We start from the raw sequence: 22,697 nt of genomic DNA, 5'->3' as shown, positions 1-22,697 counted from the left end.
GTTCTTCAAAGACTTGGTTTGGTGGAGTGACATTTTAAAACTTGTTTTTTTTTACCATGCTTTTTCCCCTTTATGAAACATCTTTCACGGACCATACAATTCATCTATTTCAAGTATATCATTCAATGTTAATAGATTCACAGAATTATGTGACTACGGTCACAATTTTAGATCCCTTTTCATCCCGGGTAGAAATTTCTATCACATTAAACAGTCACTCCCCATACCCCGCCCCCCCCCCCCCCCCCCCCCCCCCCCCCCAGCCTCTAGGAAGTGCTAGTCTACTTTTCAGGCTCTGGACTTTGCCTCGTCTAGATGACGTCATAGAATTGAAATCATACAGTTGGGGGCATTTGGTAACTGGCTCTCACTCACTGGTCTCAGGCTTTAGTCATGTTTCAGCATCTTGTCAATGAACCCTATGCCAGTGATGATAGTCCACTCTGCTGATCAGCATTAGAGCTACTGCCATTTTTTAGCCACATCAATAATGCTGCTATGAACTCTCATGTTCATTGTTGGACTATTTTCCATTTTTGTGGGCATCTCCTTAGAAGACCCTCCACATGTCAGTCTTGTATGTCTTTTCACAGGGTTGTAGTTTTTATTATGCAGCTCTTGCATTACTGGGACGGAGGCGAACTATCTTGAACTTTTTTTAGGAACCCTGGGGTGTTTTCTGGAGTGTCTGGAGTCATTTTCTCTTCTGTTGTACATTCGGTCCCTCCGCGTCGTCAGAATCGACTTGACACACCCAACAGCACCGCCAGCTGTGATGTGTGTGGGTTCCTTTTTCTCCACATCCTCATCGGCACTGGTTATTGTCCCCGGTTTCTCCTCTTGGCCTTCAAAGTGCGTGTGAAGTGGTATGTTAGTGTAGTTTCGATTACCTTGTGAATTCTCTTGTTTTGCTTTTTTAGACTCATTTGTACTTCAGTTGTCCATCTTAGCCGGTTGTAAAGGTTCTTCATCTATATTCTAGATAGGAGTCCAAGTCCTTTATCAGATCAGTGAATGGCACTTTCTCCCCTTCTGTGGGTTGTCTCTTCATTGTTGTGGTGGCATCCTTAGAAACACACGTTCTTAATTTTGATAAGGGCCAATGCTTTGGTGCATATATAGACTCTGCCTAATCTAAAGTCACAAAGATTTACACCTGTGTTTTCTTCGGAGACTTCTCTGGTTGTAGCTCCTACTTTTAGATTGTTGATACATTTCAAGTTAATTTTTATTATGTGTAGCGAAGTTAGGGTGCAACTTCACTCTTCTGTAGGTGAATATCCGTTTGCCCCAGCACCATGTATTAAAAGGACATTCTTGTCCCCTGGAGTGGTCTTAGCACGCTTGTTGAAAAGCAAGCGGTTATAAAGGTATGGGTTCATTTCTAGACTCTCAGTTCTACCCTATCTTTATTCCTGCCAGTGCCACACCATCTGGATTCATAGAGCTGTGCAGTAAGTTTTAAAAGGAGGAAGTGCAGGGCCTCCAACTTTGTTCTTCTTTTTCGGGGTTGTTTTCGGCTATTCTGGCTTCCTTGTATTTCCATACAAATTTCAGGGTTAGCTTGTCCATTTCTGGACACAGAGAAGAAAAACTCAGCAGCGGGGACTGGAGTAGCAATTATGCTGAATCTGAACCTGCCTTGGGGACTGTTTCCCATTCATGAACAAAGCATGTTTTCCCATTGCTTTGTTGTTGTCAGGTGCCAGCGAGTCAGCTCTGACTCAGCGACCCTACAGGACCACTGCCTGGTCCTGCGCCATCCTCCCAATTGTTAGGTTTGAACCTTCCATTGCAGCCACTGCGTCAAGCCATTTCTTTAGATCCCGTTTCATTTCTTTCAGCAGTATTGTTTGCAATAGACAAACCTCACATGCCTTTTCCCCCCAAAACTATTTTGTTAGGATATAATCCAGATGCCATACCATTCCATGGTTCAATCATATCAAGTAGTGTTGTTCAATCACTACCACAGTTTCAAAACATTGCCTTCTTGAAATCCTTGACATTAGCTCCCCACACCCTCCCACACACACATCTGCTTTACCCTCCAGGAATCCTTAATCTAATTATTGTCTCAATGGATTCACCCATCCTGGGTTTCATATACTGAAAAAGATAGATACGTACATTAACAGAGTCAAGAAGGCTACCAACAATAACAAAATACAACAGAGAAACCCCAGTTTGAAAAATATATGTTAAAAACCATATTTCTTGTGTGTCTTTTGACAAATTTAGTGCTAACTACTTTATCCTGCTTGATGTGGCTGTTTTCTTAATTCCATTCTCTCAGATGATCCATGACTAGTTTCCAGAAAGCCTGTTTCTGTAAAGTGTATCCTTGCAACCTTGCTGAACTTATTTAGTAGCTCTACAAAATGGAGGTAGAATCTTTAGAATTTTTAATATCGAAGACTGTGTCACCTGCGAATAGAGCTCATTCAACTTCCTTTCAAAGCTCAATGCCTTTTTTACACTTCTTACCTACAATCTAAGTAGACCTTCCAATACAGCACTTACTAGCTGTGGTAAGAACAGACATCTTTGTCTTGTTTACAATGTAAGTGATGTGTTAGCTGTGGGGTTCTCATTGATGCCATTTAAAAATCAAGTTGAGGATGTTCCCTCCAACATACTTTTGCATCTGTTTCCTAAATCAAGTCTCCCAATAGCCATAGGATCTACATGTGTCATACAGGGAAATGGATGCAGAGATGGTTAAGAAATGTGCTCAAAATACACATCCAATTCAAGATAGGGCCAGAGTTGTCATTCCATCCGCACAATGTTCTCAACTATTCTATGCTGTTTCCTATGGGCTCTTGTTGCAATGTTCTAGACACATAAAGAGGCTCATTTCTTCCGCTTCTTTACTACACGGCTAAGCTCCATTAGGGTAGAGGATCTGTCTGATCTGTTTACCTCTGTTTCCTCAGCATTGAAAAAGGGCCTGGCACTGAATGAATGCTTAAACTGTCTCGATGAAATAAAGCCAGCCCAGCTTAGATAAACATGCTTCTGAAGCCACTTTTAACATATAAGGCAGTGTGAACAGAAATCCCTACCCTCAGATTGCGGTTGGGGGAGATAAGACATGCACACATAACAGTGATATGAAGAGGTCTGGTAATATCAAGTCCGTGTTAGTGAACACCTTTGCAGATATGGGCAAAATAAGGCTTGTGGAGAAGATGGCACCAACAGGCCCTTGAAGGTTGGGTAAAAACGTGTGTGTGTAGGAAGTACCTTAGGCAGGGTTTTTAAAACAGGAAGTAGAAAAAAAGGAACTTCTTCCTTTTTATTGTTATATGAAGTCCAGGAAAGCCAATCACAACTTTAAGGGATATGCTGAGCAAGAGTACTAAGTACATATAAAAACAGGTAACATGGAAATGCAGGCAGCACACTCAATTTTTCTTGGACATATCCCCCCTTATCTCATTTTAGTCTTAAGACTCAGTAAATCAGTCTTTTCTTGTGGTCCAGAAAAGAAAATATATGCTCCACTTAGCTTCCGACCTCTGGTAGAAAATATTTGCAGGTGGCCTCAGCTTTTCTTCTGTAAGTCCCATTCTGTAGGTACCACTTCCTTTTGCAATACTGACTGCTTCAGTAGCTCTCCTAAGGCTGAGAATCTTTGAGACTCTAACTCCTCATCCTACCCGCTGACTGTATGTGCCTTTGTCTGTCACACATACACACACACACTGTCTGGCGCACACACACACACACACACACACACACACACACACACTGTATGGCAAGAAACAACTTGTATCTTCCAGGTGAGCAGGTCAGAGTTGCACTCTGGGGATGGTTAGACCAGTCCTCTGTCACATATTGATTGATCCCCTGCTGTGGGCTGGTTATATGAGTGATCAAAGCTGTACACAGGTTTGCAGACTGCATGTTTCAATTAAAGAGAGAGCCCAAGGATGGTATTTTTCTACCATTAACAGACTGAGTCAAATTCAGGATTCTTGAAAAGAAACATGTCTCTTGGAGAGACGTGAATAATAGTACCTAGGACTCATCTATTGAGGCGTTTGGTAGATGGATTGAAGCAAAACAACACCATTATAGATAGGGAACACTGTTCAGAACAAGGCTGGCCAGCTCCTAATATGTAGTGAACTGTTTGCGAATCCTTTCGAGGGCCAGTCAGGATTTGAGACAGCCCAGTGAAAAGACCCAGGGCCATTTGCCATGTTGTCTCTGCCCACACTGCCTCCAAAGGCTTGAGATGAACTCCCGACACATCAAGCTGGGGCCATCTTGGATGGAGTCCCCATTAAAAAAAAAGGTTTTTCTTTTAAGCTTTTCAAAATACATGTTGACTGTTTTCTGATCACAAAGCAAAAGCCGGAATGCTGAAATGATGGAAGCCACTGGAAGACATGAGCTGCATCAGGCATCGTCCCTCTGGAGGCAAATGTCCTGGTCATTTGGTCCTGAACACGACGAGGAATGATGATACTGGTACACTGGAAGATTTACTTAGTTTTGCACTCACTCCAGCCAAGTCTGGGGCCCCTTCTTGAGCCCATCTTGAGATTCCTCCAGAGACACATGGAAAATCCTGATTTCTCTGCTCCCCCAGCCCCACTTCCCAAGCCAAATCTCTCACTTGACTGACACCAAGGCAATTCTGACTCATAGCGACCCTATAAGACAGAGAATTGCCCTTGTGAGTTTCCAAAGCTATAAATCTTTTTAAAAAAATCATTTTATTGGGGCTCATATAACTCTTATCACAATCCACACATACATCAATTGTGTAAAGCACACTTACACATTTGTTGCCCTCATCATTCTCAAAACTCTCTTTCCACTTGGGTTCCTGGAATCAGCTCCTCATTTTCCTTTTTCCCCTCCCCCTCCCTCCCTGCGCCCCCCTCCCGCATGAACCCTTGATAATTTATAAATTATTTTTTTATCTTATCTTACACTGCCCAGCGTCTCTCTTTACCCACTTTTCTGTTGCCCATCCCCCAGGGAGGAGCTTATATGTAGTTCCTTGTGATCAGTTCCCCCTTTCTATACACCCCCCACTTCCCTCCTGGTATCGCCACTTTCAACACTGGTCCTGGGGGGTTCACCTGTCCTGAATTCCCTGTGTTTCCAGTTCCCATCTGTATCGCTGTGCATCCTCTGATCTAACCAGGTTTTCAAGGTAGAATTGGGGTCATGATAGTTGGGGGGAGGAAGAGAAAGGTTGTGAGTTTCATTATTGCTACTGAACCCTAAGTGACTCATCTCCTCCCCTCTACCCCTGTGGGCTTTGTTGCTTCTGGGCTAGATGGCCGCTTGTTTACTCAAGCCTTTAAGACCCCAGACACCTTATCTCTCGATAGCCGGGCACCATGAGCCTTCTTCACCACACTTACTTATGCACACATTCGTCTTCAGTGTTTATGTGTGGAAGGTGGTCACACAATGATGGTTTTTGTTCTTTGGTGTCTGCTACCTGATCCCTTCAGCACCTCGTGTTCACACAGGCTTGTGTGCTTCTTTGTGGGGTTGTTGCTTCCGAGCTAGATGGCCGCTTGTTTGCCTTCAAGCCAAGGCTATAAATCTTTATAGGAATAGAAAATTTCACCTTGCTGTGGTGGAGTGGCTGGTGGGTTCAAACTGCTGACCTTGGGGTTAGCAGCTCAACACACAACTCACAGTACCAGCAGGGCTCCTCTAGCAACCCCAAAAGCACACACTAAAAGGGAATGAGGATGCAACAAAGGCCAAATCGACAAAAAAATCAGCCCTACCCAAGTGATAAGAATGCAAAGAAAAGCACCCAGAAGGAAATTTGGTGTTCAACATCATGGCACAATTCTAGAGTAGTTAAAGGGTCAGCTGAGATCACATGTAGAAGAAATTATTTTCATGGAAATAATTGTTGACATTTACACAGAATGTCTATGTGTTTGTGAAAACGAGGTAAGACCACAACCGTCACCACCACTTCCCTATTGAAACGAAAGTCAAAATTCGAAGGTTTAGCCCCCAGAAGAATAATTTTCTGGAGGGAAACTTCAACATATCCCCATTGGTGTAACCATCTCGTGATGCTGTCCTGTATATTAGAACCTCCACCATGATCACTACCCACAGTGCTTCATCTCCACCTGTGCTTCTGGACAAGATTCTTTGGTGGGGGGCCTCCCCATAGCCTACTCACAGGCTTTGGCTGCCTTCCCTCTAAAGGTTATTCTTATTTTGAGAGTTTGGGCATTCCTTTTATACGCTCTGCTGGCACAGTAGGTTAAGCACTGGGCTACTAACCACAAAGTCTGCCAAGAGGAAGCCGTCTGCTCCCATAAACATTTACAGTCAAGGAAATGGAGCAGTTCTTCTTTGTCCTATAGGGTCACTGTGAGTTGCCACTGATTCAAGCTCAGTAGGTTAGGGGGCGTTTGTGGCTGTTGTGTCTATAGGCTCGAGGGCAGTGGGTTTGGTCTGGGTTTTTACAGCAAAGTGTTCAGAGCACACAGGACTCCAATGACAGACTGCCTAGGCCCGAATCCCAACACCGGCATGTAACTAGGACACGTGACTTACTCCCTCTGTGCCTTGGTTTCCTCCTCTGTAACTGGAGGTGTTCATTGTACCTACCTCATAAAATTGTGGTGAGGAGTCAGTGAGGAAAAGCATATAAAACAGAACAATGGCTGAATTGTTGCCAGCCATCACGTGTTCTGTGTCTCTGGAGCCACCCCTCCACTCTAGCTGGGAGTGAGACAGGGACCATGGTTAGGTCAAATGATGGAGACCTGTGTCCCCAGGCAGGAACATTGTACTTCTCATTTGGAGTTCCACTGCTGATGCTCACAGATCATTTCCCTAGCTTTCTTCTAAGAGATTCAAATGGTCTTCAGCATCCCCCTTCCCTATATTCTACCCTTTATAGTATAGAAGCCCTTTAGGAAAAGCTACCCAACTAATCTGGTTGGAAGACATTTCATTCTTACTTTAGATGATGGGGACTTGGAGTTGAGATATACCTTCTCATTCCTTTCCGGTAAATTACTACCCTCTACCCTCCTGGTGCCCTCCTAAGCCTTGTTCTCCTCAACCTTCCTCTCTCCAGGAGCACCCCAATACTTTAAGGCACAATTCTCCTCACACTAGAGTCCTGATGACTATTATTGTTTGGCTGGTTCAATTCCCACAACCATTGCCTGTAACCCTAGGCCATGCCACCTAAGGACTTTTTAGGAAATCTTAGTTGCTACAACTCTTGGAGATACGAGTGGTTTAGTCACGGTTTGCTAAGTCTCTTCCACTAGGTAAACTGTCTTGAGGTATAGCTGACTATAATTTCCCTCTCTCCAACCAAGATCTCGGCGATGGCTGCCTCTTTGCCCCTCATCTCCTTAACCACCAGATATCCCCCAGTCAGGACTTCTTCCTTTAGGTGACTATGAGCCAATTAGCCACTCCCTCTGTTCTGTTGCTTCCTCCTCCTGCTCTGATGTTGAGACATCCCTAGGAAGTCAGCTACCCCACCATCCTGCTCCGTGTACCAGGATGTGGCAGAATGGGTGTGGGGTGTCTTGTACTTCCCTTTTCCAGGAAGCCAACCGAGCAAGCTTCACCACTGGCACTGCACTGGCTGGACTCATACACTTGTTTAGTTAGTCCATTGCTCTAGGATCCCTAAGATCTTACAACAGTGGTTCTTAACCTGGTTTGATGATGCACACCCCCACCCCAAGAGACATCCCCCCACCCCTAGTGTTCACAACTTGATGTTTATTAGACAGAATCCAGCAATACTCCTTAACGTTGCACTATGCACAGGGCAGCCTCCCCTGATCCCTAACAAAATGATTTCTGGCCCCAAACATCAGGAGTGCTGAGCTGGAACAGTGCTGTCTCCCTCACTGGACTTCCCCAGGTTGGTCTTCAAGGACCGTTTTCTTAGTCATTCCACCAACGTGTCTACTAGGAGGTCTCTGCTTCCTAGCCACTGCTGGTTTTGCTCTCAGTGGCAACTGCCTTCCCCCTGTCTCCTGGCCCACAAGCAGTATGACCAGCAGTCGTGGTCTGCCTGACTTTGCTCCTGACTCTCTGCTTAGTCTGCAGCTTAGGGTTCTTCACGATCTCTGTGGCAACCCTTTCCACTTTCTGATGGCAGCCTTCTCACCACTGGCAGCCATCTAACGTACTAACCGAGCCAAACCATTCCGATTGTGTTGCAGCTACCATCTATGAAGCAGAACCTAAGTCCACTGAGATATTCGCCCCGAGGGGGAAAGTAGGAGGCCGGAGACCTGTCTTGACAAAATGAATCCAGAAAAACTTTTAGTAAAGATGTAAGCATAGCTAAGGAAAATGGCCCAGAACAAGAATCATTAAGAAGCAAATGAGTAATATAGGTAATTAAGCATGATATTTATGACTCTGAAATTGACAAAAGAATGTAACAGGATAGAGAATTGGATCTGTGGATATATGAGAAAGGTTTCATTTCAAGAAATGGGTATTATTACTTAGTAAACAGTGTCCTAATAGTTGGTCACGCATCTGCACAAAAATTAAGTGGTCCTGACCTTGACACCCCAAAGCTCTCTTGTTCCTGTAAAGGTTTAGAGCCTCAGAAATCCAAATAGGGTCTCACTATGAACTGGAATCAACTCAAAGGCAGTGGGTTTGGGTTTTGAGGCTTGTTTGCTGGGTTCATCTTACCACCTAAGCTAAAATTAATTGTTGATCAATCAAAAATGTAAAGGTTAAAAACAAAAAACTCTTAATTAGAATCGAATTAGTATGACTATATAATCTTGAGGTGAGAAAATCTTTTTAAGAAAGACACCAAATCCAGAAGTCGAAAAGTAAATCACCTTAATGAATCCAAATTAATGTCAGCATATAAAATGTAAATATAGAATAAAGTCAAAAGAAAATCACAGAGTAAAATATTTGCAGCACACAGGGCAGATTATGAATAAATGTCTTCGCTCTCCATCCCCCCGGGGAGGGGGGAACCTTGAAATCTGTTCCCCCTTTCTCCCTCACCCTCCTTCCACCCTCCCGATATCGCCACTCTCACTACTGGTCCTGGGGGGTTCATCTGTCCTGGATTCCCTGTATTTCCAGTTCCTATCTGTGCCAGTGTACATCCTCCGGTCCAGCCGGATATGTAAGGTAGAATATGTAAGGAGAAGTGGGTGAGGGAGACATCGGATGGTGTAAGATATGACAAAATAATAATAATTTATAAATTATCAAGGGTTCAGGGGGGAGAGGGATCAGGGAAGGAGGGGAAAAATGAGCTGATACCAAGGGCTCAAGTAGAAAGCAGGTGTTTTGAGAATGATGATGGCAACATATGTATGAATGTGCTGGACAAAATTGTTGTATGTATGGATTGTGATAAGAATTGCATGAGCCCCTAATAAAATGTTTTTTAGAAAAACTATCTTAATATTTAAAGAGCCCTTAGAAATCTATAAGATAGAAATCCCCAGTAAGAACATGGGTCAGGACTCTGAATAGACAATGTACAGAAGACAAAATGCAAATGATTAAGAAACATATGAATAAATGTATTTTATTAAGGACTGTAAATTCAAACAAGAGTCAAAGGAGGAAAAGGAGACATTTTTATGTTTTATATATACCCGCTTTCAATGTGTCCTACAGGATGGAACCTAGATAGACCATGGAGTTTCCAAGGCTGGAATCTTTATGGAAGCAGATTGCCACACCTTCACCCACACAGCAGTTGGTTCAAATTGCCAATCTTTCAATTAGCAGCCAAACACTTAACCACGTACACAGCAAGTCCCATTTGTGAATTTCGAAGGAAACTTATAAATTCAAAGGGAAAATAAATATGTGAGGAGATACGGAGTCTTAGCAGAAATAGAAAAGGAAAAGCAGATATACTTCAGAGGTGCCTTACTTGGGTTCCCTACTTTCACCACCCACAACCTATCACTTCCCTCAATTGGTTCCTCCTAGACATCTTGCTGAAGGCGGAGAGAGTTGGAGTCCCACTAGACATGCCTTTGAGAACGTTCCCTCCCTGTTCACTTGTTTGCTTGAGAAAGGGGCCTTTGACCATGGTGTCTGATGATGGGAGTTGTCCATGTGAGATGCGACTATGCTGTGGTTGACCCAAGCGTGGCACCATAGCTGAGTAAAACACAATGGCAGCCTTCATAAAATGGGACTACAAGTGGGGTCCTTAAGCAACGAGGGAGTGAGAGAGAGAGCTTGGCAAGGAATCCTGGTAAGATTTAACTCATATAGTGCGATGTGCTTCACACACCTGAACTGATTGGGTCTTCACAGCCATGGGAAGCAATTATTATTATCTCCCCATTTTAAGGGGAAATTGGGGAACATCAACGTTAGATGCTGTTGTTGGATACCATCCACCCTCCTAATGATTCCATGTGACCAGAGTAGAATCACCCCACAGAGTGCTCTTGCCTGCAATCTTTAATGAAGTGGATTGCCACGTCTCTCTCCCTCAAAGCTGCTGTCTGGGTTCAAACCACCTTTCTGTTAGAAGCCCGGTGCTTGACCACTGAACTTGTCTACGATTCTCACAATCCGGAAGTTGTAGCACTGGGGGTTCAGCTCAGAGACAGCTCTGGGCCACCACACTGAGAAGAATCAGGGAGGAAGAAGAGAAAGGCAGGAGGACAAAATGCGGAGGAAGGAAGGGAAGAGCGAGAAAACTCAGTCTTGTCATCATCAACAGGGAACCCTCGTGGCAGAGTGCACTGAGCACAAAGCTGTTGACCCCACAGTCAGTGGCTGAAAAGTTACTGGCACTCCAAGGGGAAAAGATGAAGCTGTCTCTCCCCCTAGAGAGACAGTCTCAAAAACCCAAGGGGTGGCCCTATCAGGTCACTGTGAGTAGGTTTGAAATCGATGGCAGTATGTTTGCTTTGGGTTATGGAGTTGCCACTAACACGGAGAGGCAATTTTAGGCAACTGACTTGTGCCCACACCCCGAACTTTGTCATCCCTACTTCTCTGTTACCAAAGCCTCCTGAAGTGATTTGATTTCAGAAAGGGTTCAGATCAATGAAATAACTGCTGTCCAGAGGAATTGATAGTTTTTTCTATATGGGGAAAACCAACAGTCTTTCAAAGGAATCCATGTGAATTCAGGAATACAAAAGAATGTGACCTTTAAAAATTTATTATTAATTGGGAGTTAATGCATATATCATATCATTCCATAGTTCAATGATATCAAGCAGAATCATACAATTGCTACTGCGATTAGTTTCCAAGAATGGTTTTCTTTGATTTTGCTCTTCTCCCTTCTACCTAAGCACAACTTAAAACCAAACAAAAATTAATTAATTTAAAAAAATCAAATTCACTGCCTTTCAGTTAATTCAGATGCATAGCGACCCTACAGGGCAGGGTAGAACTGCTTCTATTGGGTTTCTGAGACTGAGCCTCTTTATGCGAGTAGGAAGCCTCATCTTTTTCTCGTGGAGCACCTGGTGCTTTCAAACTGCAGACCTTGTGGTTAGCAGGCAAACATGTAACCCACTGCACTAAGAAGGCTCCTGTTAAGAGTAACATAATCACAAGATCCACTTAGACCTCTCCTCCAGAATTTAGCTGTAACTTACACTTGGAAATATACATGTGCAGTTTTTGAAGAGCAATGAAGCTTGTGTCCTAGGGAGGTTGGACAATGACTTTCAGAAAATGCCAATTTCTCAAAGAAATTCTTAAGAAAGTGCTCTATTCTTCATCCACGTGGTACAAACGTTTTGGATTCTCAAAGGAATTAAACCTTTATTTATAAAGCAAACACTGAACTTGAAGGTACATTTGATACTCTGAACCCCCTACTGACATAGTGGGGAGCGACTAGGAAATTTAGAAATTTACTTCGGGAGAAGGGGGAAGTGCCAGTAGTCACTGTCATTGAGTTGCTGGTAACTCACTCAAAATCTCAAATTGGCTACTGAGTCAGTCCCAACTCATAGAAAGCCTATAGGACAGGGTAAAACTGCCCCTGTGAGTTTCTGTTACAGGAACAGAAAGTTGCATCATTCTGCTTCAGAGTGGCTAATGGCTTTGAACTTCTAACCCATTAAGCTTCCAGAGCTCCTGAGCAACCTTATTTTACAATTTCTGAAGGGGCAAATCTTTGCAAGAACAAATAGACTCATTTTCCTCGGTGGGCCATTGGTATTTGAACCCCCTTACCTGTGGCTAGTAGTCTAATGGACGGTGCCATCAAGAAAGTATAAAGAACTCTGCACATAAATAAGAAAAAAAAGACAAACCACCTAGGTTGTTTGTTGTTAAGGAAAAGAACATGAAGCGGCCTTTCAGAGAAGTGGGGACCTGAATGACTAGCAGACAAACCAAAAGGCGTCCAAATTCCCTATCAATCATGGAAGGATCGCTGACACGATGGCACTTCTTGAGCCTTTACTATGTGCTCAGCAATGTTGAAAGGGTTTTACGTATGCGCTTGCTGTTAGTTTTGGCCCATGTGCAACCGAAGGGAACGCTGCCCGGTGGGCCTCCTCGCAATCATTGTTCTGCTCAAATCCACTCTGCAGCTACTGTGTCATTCACTTCATTGAGCGGCTTCCTCTTTTCCCCTGACTCTCCCAAGCGCGCTGTCCTTCTCCAGGTAGGCCCTGCTGGTGACACATCCGAGTTACATGCCATCTTTGCGTCTAAGGAGTATTCTGATGTATTTGTCCTTCTGACAGTTCACGATCTATTACTGTGGGTGTTAGGTGCCATCGGGTCAGTTCCGACCCACCGCGATCCTGTGCACAACAGAAAGGAGCACCGCATGGTCCTGTGCCATCCCCACCAACGTTCCTATGCCTGAGCCCGTTGCTTCAGCCGCTCCGTCCAGCCAGCTCCTTGAGGGTCGTCTTCTTTTTTACCGCCCCTCTACTTGACCAAGCATGATGTCCTTCTCACCCGATCGGTCTCTCCTGATATGTCCAAAGTATGTCAAACAAAGTCTTGCCATCCTTGCCTCTAAGGAGTATTTTGGTTGTACTTCCTCCAAGATAAATGCAACCTTTACTATGCACAGCCAACTGATAACATTGGTATCATTGCTGTCAATAAGTTGCATGCCTATACAAAGTAGAATGGACAGAAGTGTGATATATTTACAGGGACAAAGAAAGTCACTGTTGTGATTGCTTATGTACACCCAAACACCTCATGGGATGTAGTTCCTAGGTTTGGAGGTTTAGGGCCATAGTTTAAGGCACATCCCAGTTCATTGGCCTAATAACATATTGAGTGCTTTTGTTCTACTTCCTAGTTCATTGCTTAGTGTCTGAGGTCTTAACAAATTACAAGCAACCATTCAAGGTACAAAAATTGGTCTCTATTCTGCAGGAGCAATAGCAGAAAGAGACTCAGGAATAGAAAAAGGATATAGATTGTGTGACCAAAGTCCTCCATGAACAACTGCCCCCTTTGCTGTGAGACCAGAAGTACTGGATGGTGCCTGGCTGGCAAACAATACCAAACATTTAGATCAAAGATTCTATCAAAGAATCCTGATCAACAGGAGGGAAATGCACAGCCGAATTTCAAAGTTTCTGGAGCCATGGAGGCTTGGTGAGCAGTGGCATCACTGGGATTGGTATTATATACCCCCTCCTCCCCTTCCCCCACCCTCTTCACACACCCTGGGACCTCCTCTAGTAGCAGACCATACAGACTCCTTAGTAAGGTTTACTTTCAATTTTAATCAAGGAATAATATGCGATAGAGTTGTAACTGAAATGGAACCTTTCTTAGATTATATGACTACTAAAACGAAGTTGCTTTGGAAAATCTTTCTTTGTTGAATTTCAACATTCTTAATTACAACATTCTTAGGAACTGAGTGCAAACCTTTACATTTTTTTCCTCCTTATTTTTCATTTAATTACTACTTCATTCTCCAAAAAAGTTATTCATAGAGGTTCACAAATACAACTTTCTGCAATCTTTGAAGAAAATGAGGCAAAATTATGAAACTGTGAAAACACCTACTCTAAAATTGATGTGGTCATGATTGTACACTTTTCCTTGATATGAGTGAATGATTGAACTATAGGCTTGTATGATATGTCAGTTATGTGCCAATAAACTGTTGTAAAATAAAAATAAGTGGCCAAATGAAAACAAGAGCACATGTTCATAGTTCATGCGGATGAAACTGCGCCCCCCTAGTGACACCACTGTGGGTGAACCCCTCAAAATATAGTCCTGAGATCATCTTGAAACCTGAACCCCCACGCCTTGAAAAAAAGGGGGGGGGGAGACCCAAACCAAACTCACTGCCATCGAGTGGATTCTGACTCATAGCAACCCTACACGGCAGCGTACAGCTGCTTTAGTGGATTCCCAAACTGTAACTCTTCGCGGGAGTCGAGAGCCTCATATTTCCCCTGTGGAGCAGGTGGTAGTTTCAAACTGTTGACCTTTCTGTTGGTAGACCAATGCATAACGTCCTACACCACCAGGGCTCCCTGAAACCCAAAAGATGCCCTGAAGTCTTTTTTAAACCCAAGTTAAACTTAACCAGTAAAGGACTGCCTGCCTGCCTGCCTTGAGTTTTGTGCTCCTTGAAGCTTGAGCTATATGGAATCACATGGACAACAGCACCTCAGAGGGTTGGACAGGAAACCAAGGAGGCAGGGTGCTGATGATAATGGAGGCGGAACATCTCGGAAAAGGAGGGGGAGACTGGTTGCACAACTCCAAAAATGCCACTGCAGTGGACCTGCAGACATGGCCCAATTGGCATGTTTTGCTGTATATAGTCTCAACAACAAGAACAACAATTGAATAAGTTGTAAAAAAAAAAAAAAAAAAGGGAAAGAAAGAAAGCACTTTCCACAAGCCGTTTCTCATCCATCAGACTGGCAGAACCTTAACAAGCCCAACAAATAACACATTTTGGCAAGAATGTGAAACAAGAGATTTGTTCAGGCATGGTTAGTGAGCGTACAAACACTTGACAGGGCAACAGCTCCTGAAACTGAAGCTGCACAGAACCCCTCCCACGCAGCAAGAATCACGTCTACGTGGACACCTAGGGAAACGCGTGCATACATGTCCAAGACTGTACATAGCAGCCTTAGGGGAAAAAGAGGAGCTGATCCCAAGGGCTCAAATAGAAAGTAAATGTTTAGAAAATGATGATGCCACCTAGATACAAATATGCTTGATACAATGCATGTGTGGATTATTATAAGAGCTGTAAGAACCCCAATAAAATGATGTTTTTTTAAAAACTTAAAAAATTAAAGGAAACAATATAAAGAGGAATTTCATGTGCATCAAAAGGATGGGTAAGCAAGCACATACACATATACTTGGAATCACTCTGCATTATAGGTTCCCAAATTTATATAGTCTACTGCCCCCTTTTTATAAAAAAATTACTCAGTACCTACCCCCCCAGCCCAGAAATTAAAAATTTTTGTACTCTAGCCCATAAAAAAATAACTCCAAACTCGCTGTTGTTGAGCTGATGCTGACTCATAGTGACCCTACAGGACAGGGGAGAACTGTCCCTGTGGATTTCTGAGACTAACTCTTTATGGGAGTAGAAAGCCCTGTTTTTCTCCCATGGAGGGGCTGATGGTTTCCAACTGTTGCCCTTATCGGTAGTAGCTCAACATGCAACCAGTACGCCACCAGGACTCCCATACTATAGGCCATAACCCAGGATAAAGTGTAGGTGCCCAGCTCCCATGGATCATTACAGTGTTCTCCAGCGGTGGTGATATCACCTACTTAGGGAAACATTGGTCTAAAGGAAGAATAAATGAGTGAACTCGAGCTCCGATGTATATGGGTGCATTTCAAACAAGATGCTGAATGAAAAAGACATGTTGCAGGAATGACACTTAGAGATCGCCATTTGTACATCGCTTTAAAATATCATTTATGTACACTCTCATTACCTAAATAGTGGGAAATATGTAAGGAAGCAGCAAATCCAAGAAGTAAGCACAAGAAATGCCTCTAATGCTTCAACTCCACGAAGGAAAGCAGGTGGAATGATTGGTGTTACATTGAGAGGATTGCCGTGGATGAGCTGAAATAAAATGTGTGCATCGAATGCAAAACTGAAAATATGCTCTGTAAACCTTTGACTCACAATAAAAAGTTAAAAATAAGAAAGGAAATGGGTAAATATGGCAAAGGGTGACCATTGGTTAAAGCTTGTTGTTGTGTGCTGTTGAATTGATTCCAACTCCTAGTGACCCTGTGGAAAAGGGTAGAGCTTCCCCATAGAACCCTGAGGCTGTCCTCCTTATGGGAGCAAATCACCAGGTCTTTTCTCCAGAGGAGCCATTTCCTGGGTTCAAACTACCAACCCTTCAGTTGGCAGCAGAGAGTTTAATCACTGGGCCACCAGGGCTCCTTTGTACACATGGTGAGTAGTGTGTGTTTATTGTGTGTTACTCTCTCATCTATATGCTTGAAATAGTAATGATACAAACAGGGGAAAAATATAAGTAACCCACAGTCATTTTGGATAAAATGTGGAGAGTAAAAAAATTATATATATATATATATATATATATATATATAAATATACATATACATACACTTAACACCCAGAAAATGTTAGCATTTAGAGCTAAACATTTTTCATTCATTTAAAATATACACCGAACCCCTATTTTGTGCCCATTTGGGATATTGGATCTTGTAGATACCTTGTGCTAATAATACTAGTTCTGTGACATTCTTCTGGTAGCATATCTGTTCAACTATTAACTAAAAGATCAGCAGTTCAAAACCATTGGTCACTCTCTGCTCCTGAGGAGAAAGAAGAGGCTGTCTGCTTCCATAAAGATTCCCAGTCTCAAAACCCCAGGGGAGCAGTCTGATGGGCGTATTATGAGTTGGAATTGACTCAGTGGCATCGGGTGACATTTTAAAATTATACTTTGCCATGTGTATTGCTTCAAACTCCCCAAAGCTTTGTTAAGAAGTAACTTTTAAATGTATGTTTGAAGGTGTTTCACTAAGCTAACAGTCATTCTTAGTCAAAGGGATCACTTCTGAAAATAAGACTTTACATGCATGAACACATTTAATCCGCTCAGCTACCATTACTATCATGACCATTCCTATTTTTTAAATCATTTTATTGGGGCTCATACAACTCTTATCACAATCCATACATCCACCCATTGTGTCAGGCACATTTGTATATTTGTTTCCTTCATCATTCTCAAAACATTTGCTTTCTACTTGAGACCTTGGGATCAGCTCTTCATTTTCTCCCCTTCCTCCCCATTCCCTGTCTCCCTCATGAACCCTTGATAATTTATAAATTATTATTTTTCTTGTCTTACACTGTACGTTCTCTCCCTTCACCCACTTTTCTGTTGTCTGTCCCCTGGGGAGGGGTTATATGTAGATCATTGTGATCGCATCCCCCTTTCTACCCCATCTTCCCTCCATCCTCCGGTATCACTATTCTCACCACTGGTCCTGAGGAGTTTATCTGTCCTGGATTCCCTGTGTTCCCAACTCTTACCTGTACTAGTGTACATCCTCTGGTCTAGCCAGATTTGAAAGGTAGAATTAGGATCATGATGGTTGGGGATACGTAACATTAAAGAACTAGAGGAAAATTGTATGTTTCATCAGTGCTATCCTGCACCCTGAATGGCTCATCTTCTTCCCACAACCCTTCTGTAAGGGGATGCCCAGTTGTCTACAGTTGTGCTTTGGGTCCCCACTCCGCACTGCCCCTCATTCTCAATGATATGATTTTTTGTTCTTTGCTGTCTGATACCTGATTCCTTAGACAACTTGTGTTCACACAGGCTGGTGTGCTTCTTCCATGTGGGCATTGTTGCTTCTCAGCTAGATGGTCGCTTGTTTATCTTCAAACCTTTAAGACCCCAGATGCTATATCTTTTGATAGCTGGGCCCCATCAGTTTTCTTCACCACATTTGCTAACGCACCCACTTTGTTTTTGGTGATCATGTCGGAAAGGTGAGCATCATGGAATGCCAGTTAAATATAGAGCAAAGTGTTCTTGCATTGAGGGAGTACTTCAGTAGAGGCCCAGTGTCCATCTGCTACCTTAATACTAAACCTATAAATATATGCACATAGATCTATTTCCATATCCTCATATATAAATATATTTACATATGTACATGCCTGTATTTAGCCTTCTATAAATTCCCTTTGCCTTCTAGTTCTTTCCTCTATTTCCTTTTACTTTCCTTTTGTCTCACTATCATGTACAGCCTTCATTTGGGTTTCAGTAATTCCTCTCAGTGACATTGCCCTTGATCAAGCCCTACCAGGCCTCTTACACCCTCCTCACTATCGATTTTAGATCACTTGTTGTTCCCTTGTCTCTGGGTTTGTTAACACCCACTTCCTTTCCCTCACTTCCCCCTCTCCCATGTCTCTTCTCACCCCACCCCACCCCCGGAACCATCGGTCCCATTGTTTTTTCCTCCCACCTACTTTATCTAGATAGACCTGCAGAGATAATAATATTCACAAAAAAACAAAACGGAGCAAAACAAAGCAAAAATGAAAACAAAAAAACAACAAAAAATGAAAAGCCAGTAAATAGTTCAAGGTCTATTTGTTGACCTTTAGGAGTGTTTTCAGGTCGAGTCTGGTAGGGTGCCAGGTCCTGGCCCCAAAGTCTATTTTTGGTATTCCCTTGGGACTTCGTTTCTCTGTTCCCTTTGCTATTCTGTTGTGCACCTTTAGTGTTTTGCCTCAGTGTGGTATGGTCGGTTCAGGTGCAAATCCCACACTGTGTCTCCAGTGTTGTCCCCCACCCGTAGCACTATGGGTCAGTGAGGGACATCATGTCTTATAGTGGGGCCAGCCGCATGGTCCTCTCTGTGCTTTGGCTGCTCTGAGCGGGAATATCGTCCTCAGGATTTGGTGGGCTAGGGTGTGTTCCACTCTCTCTTTCTCTCCCTTCATTTGTTCTTGTGTGCTCCGATCAGACATGTCTCTTTTCCTGAGCTGTAGCTTCAGTGCTGTCCTTTGAAGTGAATTCTTCTGCAGGGTGGGGTGCTGTCCACGTAATTGGGATTGGGGCCAGGTGTCAGATCTCTCTATTGGTTCCCGGCTTCATGCGGGTATGTTGCATTCACATCTTGGAGCGCTGGATTGAAGTCTGGTCCCTCTTTCCCTGTGGAGATATAAACAATACTCTCTCCTTGGGTGGGTTAGTGCCCCGTTCCCCGCTACCCATGTCATATTTCTCTCCCCCCGCCCTCCTTTTTAGTTGGCTAACATATTTATCCCTGGATTTGGTCTGGCCCCTGCCAGACTAGCTGGACCTCACCCCAGGGAATGTTTGTATACAGTAGCTTCTATTTATTTATTTATTTATTTATTTATTTATTTATTTATTTATTTATTTATTTAAAGGAGGCAGCTGAAGCACAGGGAAGTTAAGTAACTTGCACCCGGTAACACAGCTAGGAAGCGGTGGTGCCAGGATTCATGCCAGGTTATTTGGCTCCAAAGCCCTTTCTCTTAACCAGTGTTAAACTTTCTGTTCAGTTTCACTAACCATACAGCATGAGCCCTGGTTGCGGTCAGGCTAGCATTGGACTACTAACTGTAAGGTCAGTGGTTCAAACCCGCCAGCTGCTCCGCAGGAGAAAGATGAGGTTTCCTGCTCATATAAAGATTGACAACCTTGGAAACCCTCTGTAGAGTGTCTATGAGTTCGAATCAACTGGAAGGCGGAGAGTATATAATTATACAGCACTACTTGTCGTGGTGGTTGTGTGACAAGTGGAATCATGAGCATGGATTAGGAATTGAACTTTCATGAAACAATTCTTTTCACTCTATGTGCATAGTTTGCCTTTTTAGTCTCAGGTAGCAAACTTCTGAAAGGAAAATCCCATCTTTTATGGAAATATTTTTATTTTTATTTTTTGGAGATCATTGTGTTCCTTCAATCACGCTATTTGCCTACAGAAGGTTATTAATAAATATTGAATAGCTGAATGGAAGACAAGGAAATGCACCAAACTTTTCACATGGGGGCATAAAGGGTTGAATTTCCTAGGTCAATCAGGAAATATAGTCCTCAAGGGAGACTTTTCTGTTACTTTGGCTTTCACTAACCTCTTCGGTGAAGAACCGACTCGAGGTAAAATTCACCTATTTAAAGTATGCAAATCAATGGTCTTTAGCATGTGCAATAGAGTTATATGACTGTCAGGGAGCTTAGAGGGTTACACCTTGGGCTGTTAATTACAAGGTCGGCAGTTCAAAACCACCAGCCAATCCTTGGGAAAAAGATGAGGCTTTCTACTCTCATAAAGAGCTGCAACTTCAGAAACCCACAGGGGCAGTTCTACTCTGTCTTATTGGGTCCCTAGGAATCAGAATCGACCATTCACTCCCCCCCCCTCTGCTGGGCAATCAGCCCTCAGTCCTACTGATGTCGTGAGAACTATTCTCACATCAGCCAGGCTAATGGGAAGCCTCCAGGCACACACAATGCAAGAGGTTACACTGCTCCAGCTCCCATGCTGACAACATGCTCTTGGATAAAAACAGACCAAAAAGAGCATGTATCGTTTGTTCCGTCCCGTTTCTGGAGCTTAGAGAGACTGTTTTTTGGTACTGCATAGCTAGTCATGTAAAGTAGGACATGTCATTGGGAAGTGTAAACAGAAATTTCCCTGTTGTAAGGAAGAAACTTCGGTCACTAGCAACAGGATCCTGGAAACACTGTAGCTTGAAAAAGAGGCATCTAGGCTTAACTGTCATCAAAAGACACTCACTGCTCTGATGTCTTTGAGTGAGGCCCATTAGAAATACGGATGCTTGGTGCCTCTGTTTATTGCTATCCAAGTGTGGAAACCACCAGAGAACAGAAAAGCACCCAAAACTCCATCAAAGGCCAATGTTCCTCCAGCGACACAGTCTAGCTTGAAACAATGCTTTGTTACACAGGACGTCGAGAGAGTCAACATCTGAAGTGACTCGGCTCCCAAGTCTCCCACGCTACCAACTAGCACATTGGAAGACAACTTGTTTGTCGGCTGAGGAGTTCGTGCTTTTACGAAGGACAATATGTGCTGCTTTCTCCAAGCATCACACACACACACACACACACACACACACACACACACACTCGCCAAGAAAGAACGAAAGAAAGAAAAGAAAGAGCTTGCTAAATTTAGTTGAAACTCTGTCACAACAACGATGACAAAATTTTCCTCTGACCACAGCGTGAGTACAAATTTGAGTACAAATAGTTCCTCTTTCCAGGCTCTGGCATGTACATATACAAATTCCTCGTGAACACACTTCCCCTCAGGGGACCGTTCTTGAGAGTGGAAAGTGAGCATCACAGGCTCGACAGGTAACCGTGCTAAGCAATGAAGCTCCATCCTGGAGAAAGAAAATGTTTTGAAAATGATGACGGCAACACATGGACTAATTTGCTTGACACATGGATGTATGGATTGTTATCAGAGCTTTAAGATCCCCCAATAAAATGATGTCTAAAAGAGAAAGAATCTCCATCCTAGCTGGAGTGTTCTTTGGCTTTATCCTCATCTTACAGAAACAGACGCACCCAGCTGACCCAGCCTAGAACGGCGCCCAGAGTTGTCTGTGTGCCGGGCAGCGGCTTTGCCATGCTGTGGAATGGATGTGGACCAGAAAGACACACGCAGTCTCTCTCTCTGAGCCTGCTTTGCCCCTCCACTCAGCCCTGCCCCCCCGGCAGCCTGGCTAAGGCTAAGAGGAAAGTGAACGTTGAATGGCAGGAAAGGACAGATGACAGCACACGGAAACAACAGTCGTGGACCAGCAAGGCACAAGAGAACTCTAAAGATGAGAGCACACAAGAACCACCTAAGAATCGTTCTCATTTGTCAGTGCTTCTGCTTTGCCAGCTGCTGGCTAAGTATCTTCTGGGAATTGCTTCATCTCTTTGAATCCTTACAATAAACCATGTTTACATTTAGCACCAGTAGGATGCCTGTTTTCCAGATGATTAAAGGTCTTCTTGTCATGAGAAGGAGGCAAACCCCACAGCCTTTACAAGCAGTCAGAGAGGAAGTGCACTGTCATCCAGTTGATGCTGACTCATAGCGACCCCGTAGGTCCCCAGGAGAACTTCTATAGGGCTGCGGAGCCTGACTCCTTAAGGTAGCAGACAGCCCCTGTCTTTCTCCCAAGGATTGGCTGGTGGGTTTGAACTGCCTATCTTGCGGTTCGCAGGCCCACGTGAAACACACAGTGCCACTGAACACAGAAGAAAACGAAAATGGAAATGAGCGAAACTTTAGAGTTAAAAGGGAACGGTTGTCTTATTGACAAGGAAAGCGAAGTTGTACTCTATCCTGTTTCCAAGGGTGTCCCTAAAACAGAGTGTAACAGGAAGGAAATGAGGATTCAGGAAAATGGTCAGGTCTACACTAACCCAAAGAAAACCTCTGGAGTTATAGTCAGATTAGGCAGGATAGACAAAAAGGTAAAAAGCCTTCCCAAATGAATCACAATCACTTCAGAATGCTGAGCTCCGCCAAGACGGTAGAGTAAGGCTAAATCGCCAGGCAGCTGATGAAATAGCCTCAAAAATCTACCTGCAAAACAAAAAATAACCAAATTCTGAAGGACCAGGAAAAATCCACACCCTAGTACCACAGTGGGAAATTTTAACACATGTCTCTCAGTATTCACTAGG

This window comes from Echinops telfairi, unplaced genomic scaffold, assembly GCF_000313985.2.
Source record: "Echinops telfairi isolate 266 unplaced genomic scaffold, ASM31398v2 ScPeMD7_7427;HRSCAF=8465, whole genome shotgun sequence".
In the NCBI taxonomy this organism is placed as follows: domain Eukaryota; kingdom Metazoa; phylum Chordata; class Mammalia; order Afrosoricida; family Tenrecidae; genus Echinops; species Echinops telfairi.
Note: the sequence above shows the minus strand (reverse complement) of the source record.